The 8,263-nt window shown below is 37.2% G+C and overlaps 1 pseudogene; it reads left to right on the plus strand.

Annotated features, from left to right (window-relative positions):
• The first annotated feature begins 2,193 nt into the window (after positions 1–2,193).
• On the plus strand, positions 2,194–6,470 carry LOC133711539 (uncharacterized; annotated as a pseudogene).
• The last annotated feature ends 1,793 nt before the right edge of the window (positions 6,471–8,263 follow it).

Genomic DNA, 8,263 nt, shown 5'->3' on the forward strand with positions numbered 1-8,263 from the left:
GACGACGTGAGATCGCTACACTAAATCCATTAGTTTGGCAAGATCCGCCATTGCACTCGTCTCTGCTCAAACCCTAGAGCAGCTGCCACATCGGCCCTTACTCGGAAAAAAAAAAAAAAAAAAAAAAAAAGTAAACCTCATATATATCAGACACATACCTAAAATCAAATTAACTAGAAAAAGTGTTCTAATGATTGGATAAATTATTTACACAAATTTTAGGTTGTAATTGGAAATACCATACGTACCTTATTCATAGAACAAAAATAGAATAAGTTTGGTAACCTATATTTGCCTTTCATTCATATGTTATTTATGAAATAGGATTAATTTCAGTTTAGTATCCTGTGGTTTGGGGGTAACATCATGTCAGTCCCTGCTCTTTCAATTTGATCAGTGACACCCTTGTGCTTTCAATTTCAATCAGCCGTGCCCAATTTTTACTGTTCCGTCCAAATTTTACTTTGTCAATCCAGTCAAAGTTAACGTTCAAATTGGATGGAACAGTAAAATTTGGGCACGACTGATTGAAATTGAAAGCACAGGGGTGTTGCTGATCAAATTGAAAGAGCAGGGACTGACATAATGTTACCCCCAAACCACAGGGTACTAAACTGAAATTTATCCTATGAAATAATAACCTACCTCATATACATAACAAATAGCAAATTTTCATAAAAACATACCAATTTTTCGTGATTCTCACAATAATAATGAAGTTGATTAGAACCAACAAAATATTTAATATATAATAAGTTAATACCCATCGTATTTAAAAGCCCAACGTCAATTATGCTAATTTATTTATGTTGATGTTTTGACAAATAGAGATTTCATCAATCCGAAGGCCAGAGCAACACTTACAAATAATCTCCATATACTTGTACCCTACATCAGTGATCAAGCAGGTAAGGGGAAAAGTGTATCATCCACTCGTACATTCTCGCTCTAATATTAAAGAGCCTACACAACTACAAATCTCAGCTTACACTAAGAAAACTACTTTGAATCTCCCTTCGTCAATGCACTCAATTGTGGTACGTACTCCAAGAGATTCATTAACTTGGTGTAAAAAGAAACCATAGCAGTGTAGACTTATGCTCACTAAAAAATAGCAGCCCTAGAAACCTACAAGATAACATAGGTGCACACAAAAGTGCCTAACTTTCCTTAAATAAGGAATTATTGGAAATAAGACAATGTAAAATAAAACTTAAACAATATAGCCCAACATGACCCAGTGGAGAGTACCATCCCAAGACCATGGCCCAGCAAGGTGGAACCGACCCAAAACCCATCCCACCACCTATAACACGATTCACGACACCGCGACCCTCATCGCCACCATTCCAGAAAACGTCGGCACCTCCCCTACGATGTCACGACCCAAAGTCTTACTAATCATAAAAAAAAACAACCGAAGTTGGGTTTTACAAGCGCCAAAGTCACCCTCAGGGAATAGACACTGCCTCGTGAAGCTGCCACCACCATTCCTGAAATCTGGTGCCGCAAATCGCCCTTGCCGCTAGTGAAATTGGATGGGCCGACCAACCATTGCCAATCCTCCCGGTCTAGCAAACCCAAAGAGCCACATATAAGGCTTGGAAACATCACTCGTCTAGTAGCAGTGCATCCAAAGTCCACACTAATGTAGGCCACTGCCGAAAGAGCTTTGGCTTGATCCGCCCAAACGGAAGTGGCTGGGGTCGAAAAGGTTTGTGCGGCTAAAGAGAAAACCTTTCTTCCCACCTACCCTCGTTGTATTTCAAACATCTAATTGGCACAATTCGAGTGTACATTGAAAGAAAATATTTGTTGGGTTTATCCAATACATCTTATAAAAATCGGGTGTATATTAAAATTCTCAAAAAAATAATGTCGCTAAAATGATCTTATATGTAATTGACTCAAAAAATTTCTACATGATAAAACAGAAATGCCCTGTTTAAATAGATAATATTTTTATTTTCCAAAAAAAAAAATTAATTGGTAATTTGTCATTAAAAGAGAAACCCTAATCGACCATGATCCTTATAGGTTTTCAATTAGGAAAGTTCTCCCAAGTCTTGTACGGGAGAGAGAAAATCCAATCCTTATTGGATTAGAACAAAGGAATGTGTTTTTTATTTACGTCTATATTAACGGTGCGCAAGACCAGCAAATATGTAACTTAACGTTACAGCCCGCCGCAAGATGTCACCTTCTTCCGATCTCCTCCGCCGTCCATTCAACAGGCCACTGCTCTCAGACTAGCAAAGGCTCATAGATCTTTCTCTGAAGCATCAAGAGCAAAGCCGTGATTCTCAGCTCCACGCCCGTCGCGTGACCGCCGCACTCCTCTCCCTCCCTCCAGAACCTGGAGCCTCCTTGACGGAGTACTACTCCGACTTGCACCTTGGCGCCAAGGCCACATCTAAGATTCTCAAAGGAGGCCTAGAGGCTCGAAAGTGGTTCCAAAAGAAGCTCATGCTTCCCGAGTGGATGATCGACGTCCCTCATCGCTTGCCCCATGACTGGTTTGTATTAGCTTTGTTGTTTCGTACAATGGAACCACCGTTAGTAGGCGACGAAACGACACCGTTCTTCACCGTGCTTTACCAGATGGTTTGTAAGAACCCTCAATTTTCAATCAAAGCAAAACTTGGTGGCAGTTTTAACTAATGAAGCAGTCTTCCCGATTTGGTGGAGGACAAGATGATGTCAAATCTTAATTGTTTAAACATGCAGCAAGGAGACAAAGGCTTTAAACTTGGAGCCTTCAAATATACATAATTGACGTGATTGTCAATTGCATATGGTGGTCCAATGGAAGTGATGAACAAGAAGACAAAAAGAATAATGTTTGATTGTTCAAATATGTATGTGTACAGCATGCCGTATCAAAAGGAAAGCATGGAATAATCAAATTGCCACTTATTAAAAAGGATTAAATTCAGTTTACCCCCCTGAGGTTTGGGGGTAATTTCATGTTAGTCCCTGTCCTTTCAATTTAATCAGTTTACCCCCCAAGCTTGTCAATTCTCCTCAACCGTGTCCATTCCATCCAATTTGGACGTTAAGTCTGATTTTTTAGGGCTAAAATGGTCATTTCAAGACAAAAAAAAAAAAGAATTTTTTTATTTTTTCTTTTTTTTTATATTTTTTTTCTTCTGTTTTTTATTATATTATTATTTTTTTCTGTTTTTTCATTTTTTTATTTTTTTCTTCTGTTTTTTCATTTTTTATTTTTTTTTATTTTGTCTTCAACCTATACACCACAAGTTATAATTGGTTTATAAGAACAAAAAGATACTTTAGGTGGTTGAAAGTCGCTCGCTAATCTACGATATTTGTGATATATCTCCGATAAAGTGAAGAATTTTAGGAGATATCCCCAATAAAGTGAACAAATATCTGTAAAAAAACGATTTTATACTTTATTTATAAATATCTGTAAAAAATGATTTTACACAGATAATTCTTCACGATTTTACACTTTATCTGTAAATATCTGTAAAAAATAATTTTACACAGACATTTCTTCACTTTATTGGGGATATATCCTAAAATTCTTTTCTTTATCAGAGATATATCATAAATATCGTAGATCAGCGAGAGACTTTCAACCACCTAGAGTATCTTTTTGTTTTTATAAACCTATTATAACTTGTGGTGTATAGGTTGAAGACAAAATTTATATATAAAAAAAAATGGAAAAAAAAAATTTAATGAAAAAAAAACATAAAAAAAAAGAAGAAAAAAAACGAAAAAAAGAAAAAAAAAATTCCTTTTTTTTTGGTCTTGAAATGACCATTTTAGCCCTCAAAAGTCAGACTTAACGGTCCAAATTGGACGGAATAGTAGAAATTGGACACGGCTGATTGAAATTGGAAAGCTTGGGGGGTAAACTGATTAAATTGAAATGACAGGGACTAACATGAAATTACCCCCAAACCATAGGGAGGTAAACTGAATTTAATCATATTAAAAAGTATAATCAAATTGCCTTATTTTCTGGAATCAGTACAAAGAGTGGTGGCAGACACTTTTAATCAAAGTAGTGGTGTGTTTCGTGTTTTAAGCGGTAGTGGGAAGACGTTAAAATCACATAAAGAGAAAGACCAGTGCTTTAATATTTTACGTGATTAAAGCATAATTGGAAGTGCTACAGCTTTGTGACAAGGAACAAGACCACGTCCTTGGAAGAATCATACAATTAAGCTTGTGCTTTTGCTCAGATTGTCCATGAAATGGTGAAACGGTGATAAGCTAGCCCCGGCCCAGGCAATTTCTCTCTCTCCTCCCTCCCGAGCCCGTTTCTGGGCTTCCCATTTGCCGGCCAAACTCTCTCTCCTCCGGCCACAATTCTTTAAGTTTCTTGGCTTGTTGAACTCGTCTTGACCTGCTGAACAAGCATTACGAAGGATCGGGTCGAGTGGTGGAAGTTTTCACGTTGAACAGATCTGTCACCGGATTCTAGAAAAAAAAATCCGGCCAAACAGAAGCTTGCGAGGTGATTGACGGATTGATTTGTGAACGATTTCGGATCATATTTTGAGCTGATAAGAAGACGCAGCGGGAATTTAGAGGTGAGTAAATCTCACATGGTTCATTTACGAACCGAATTTCCTTATTGCACAATTAATTGTTATGTTTGAAAAATGGTTTTTAAGAAAATGAGTTTTAAAGTATAAAAAAAAAATGACTTTCTTTGTTTTTACTACGTGTGAACTATAGTTGGTATTAGTGGTCATTCCTGAGTGGATGATTACGTGAATATATATGGAATGGTGTGACATTGAGGTGTGTGTGGAATTGTGATAACTTGGTTATTATGATATTGTTTTTTGAAATTTCCATGATTAATTGTGATAATGATTATCGATGAATGTTTGTGATAATCATGTTGACCTTGTGAGTTGAATATAAGGTAGAGAATGAAGGGTTCCGAGGACCGAATGGTCTAAGGTCCTTCGGTTTAACGATAACCGGAATGTATGTGTTCTGAGGACAAGGGAAAGGTTCAAAGTTCGAGGGTTATTAAGTAACCCGGAAATATGTCGTTTACTTGAACCTAGGCCAAGGTGACAAGTAACGATGTAGTTAGAGCTCTAACGTGTTGTGGGAAAGACCACAGTGGTGATATTTGCAGGTTGTGGGAAAGACCACATAGATGATATTGAGGTTAGGGGATTGTGAGGATGTATTCCTTGTTGTTTTCCGTGAGTTGGTTTGACGTTTTCTTTGTGGATGTTAAGATTGTTGGTTGTTTACTTGAGTTAAAAGAATTGTGATTTAATAAATCAACCATTCATTTCTTGTTTACTCATACGAGCTTTCAGAAAGCTTACCGGGTTTTGTGTTGTTGCAATCCCGATACACTATTCAAACGGTGTAGCGGATAATCCTGCAGGTCAGGATAATCAGGGCGGAGACCGAGCTGGTTAAGAGTTGCAGCATTTACTTTCTTTTCCTTCTATTGTGAGGTTTGTTATGCTCATCTAGAGCTTTACAATTTTACTTTGTGAGAGTGAGTTGTAATATTGAACTCAAGGTTTTTGGGATTTTATATTCGAGTGGCGAGTGGTGTGTTTGTTTTTGGAAAAAAAAAAATTTCTGGATGTTATTTTAAGTAAGTTATTTAATTCACGTTTCGGATTTGAATTTGTTATTCAAAATTCGGGGCGTGACATGGTTGCTGCAGGACCAAAGGACAACCTTCCTGTGCTATACTAGATTGTATATTTCACGAGATGGACCAGACTTATTATGTTATTGACATGTTGTGCTGGAGAGATTACTCTTTGTATGATTGCACGACTGAGTTTAAATTTTTCTGGTTGAAGTCTAAGCTAGCCGAGACCCATGCTTGCGATCGCCATCGATCATATTATCATAGGTATAGATTCAGCTTGGTTCCTTGGTATACATGCATGTGATCTCACTTCTCTACACACAACATATATATACCGGAGCGGTACCTTACGTAAAGGATAGTCTAATGTTTTATAACAAACATGCGCATTATCAACCCGGCATAACACCCTTGGCCTTGGTTTGGAAGGATGAGAACTGTAGTAAATATTTTTTTTGACATAGATAATGAGGGAAAGGTCCCATGCCATCAGCAGATAGTTTTGGAGCTGCAACGTGATGGAAAAGTGACCACATCTGATAATCCTCCCGTTGTATTTAGTTGCTTAGGTTTGGACTTGATACAGAAGTTGGGAACATTGCAGTCAGGATGTCTTCTTCGTTTTGCTATTGGTGATGGGGGATTGACCATTATGGATGGGAAGCTTGAGAAGGTGGATTTACATTACCTTGGCAAGTCCAACTAGGCACGTGCATTTGCAGATAGTTACTCCAAAATAATGTTTCAAACTATGGTTCGAGGATCTTCCCTGAAAATTGATGATTTGATAGCAGCAATAATCAGTTCATCCGATGATGGAACAAACGGAGCTGATGTTGAGATCATGTATGGCTAATGGTAATTAAACTTAGATTAATTGTGGTAATAAATTTGCCCTCATGTTGTTTAATGATGTATTTATTTTACTCGAGGCTAGGGTTTACAGAGGTGTGAAGCGATGTGGCTAATCGGTCCAGAGTTGAACAACAATGGCTAAAGGTGAGTTCTCTAAATTGCGCTAGCTGTGCACTTGTCGTGATACTGAAAATTATTTTGTTTCACCTCTTGCATCTAAATTATATGTATATGTTTGTTCAAGATCATTTATAGTAGTCGATCACATTGTTTTTTTTTTTTCATGCACTAAAGATGAGTTACATTGTCATGCTCGACATGTAGATTTTTTGTTCTCAGTAGCATCAGTGGCTATGAACTTAACAAATCAACACTAATACTCTTGCAGTCTCCAAGACACAATGAATAAAGAATCAAAACATTGAATTTCTTCTACTAGTATTTACTTGTATTGTTTTCACCGGCCTTCTCTTCTAAACGTATCTTCTATTATTCTTCCCTATAAATATCTTCTTTCTTTTATTCCCTTTTTCGTCTTCTTATTACCTCTACATCAAACTACCTTATTATTTGGTCCTTTTGCCCAGAAATGTGTGAAGTTAGGTGGCTAAGTAGTTGTTAATGGTTATTGACTCTTATCTATTTGCAATTGTTAAGTAAACAGAGTTCGACTTATACTGTATACCAGGTCTTATCATTGTTTATGAATTGCTATCCTTGTATATGGCTCAGATATACATGGTACATAATTTGTTAAATTGGATTTTGTTTACTTTCTCTTCTTCAGGTTTGTTTTGTACTTCTCTGTTCTATGTGTTGATGCGTAGCAAGGGAAAAGGTTGTTACATGCGGCCATGAATGCTCCTCTCACACTTCATGTTTCTGCTACAGGCAGTCATACCTACATGGTACATGCTACATTTTGGCACCATACCTACATGCTACATGCGGCCATGAATGCTGAATAAGGGAAAAGGTTGCTAATATGTGTGATAAATAAAACGATAATTAACTAAATCATTAATTCAGAAAATAATTGCATGCATAATTTAAAATCAAAAGTCCACTCACAGTAAAGTTTAGGCAATCACACGTAAGGATTCCTTCGTTAAGTAGTAGCTTAGTAGTTTAGTAGGTCGTCCTGTGCAAAGCAGTATATCATAAATAATCGAACGGAAGATCCGAAATAAATTATGATAATTACACCGAAACTCGATAACGTCGACCCTCCGTAACCTAAAAGTTCCAAAACTCCTCGGTGTCAAACCAAACTTTACCAACATCATTGTTTCATCTTTTTTTTTTTTTTTTTGGGGGGTCTAAATCATCATTTCATCAATTCTAGCATTCTAGAACAGAAACTAAGCAAATCTAACGGTCGGATTTTCATAAATCAACACCCGAAATTTCAAACTCCAAAAATCTCCAATCGATACCCAAACTTCTCCGAAATTTACCAAAATCATATATACAAGTTCTACATGCTAACAACATCACAAACAACCAAACTAGAAGGCCAGAATCGGCCCCACACACCCCCATGCGCCACCAGAAGGGCTGCACGTAAGACTCCGACCACGAATTGAGTCATAATACTACATATGCCAAAATGTTCATCTCAACATCCCCAATAAATTTCACAACTACAACTAAGTTCAATTCTAAACATATAGGCCGAAATTTACCTCGAAAAGCAAGAGGCCGAAATTTCTCCAAAACCTTCCGAAGCTCGATTCTCCCTCATCGCTTCAAATCGTCCCAAGCCATTTGAAGATATTGCTAGACGTTGGAAGA

Source organism: Rosa rugosa, chromosome 5, assembly GCF_958449725.1.
Source record: "Rosa rugosa chromosome 5, drRosRugo1.1, whole genome shotgun sequence".
Lineage (NCBI taxonomy): Eukaryota > Viridiplantae > Streptophyta > Magnoliopsida > Rosales > Rosaceae > Rosa > Rosa rugosa.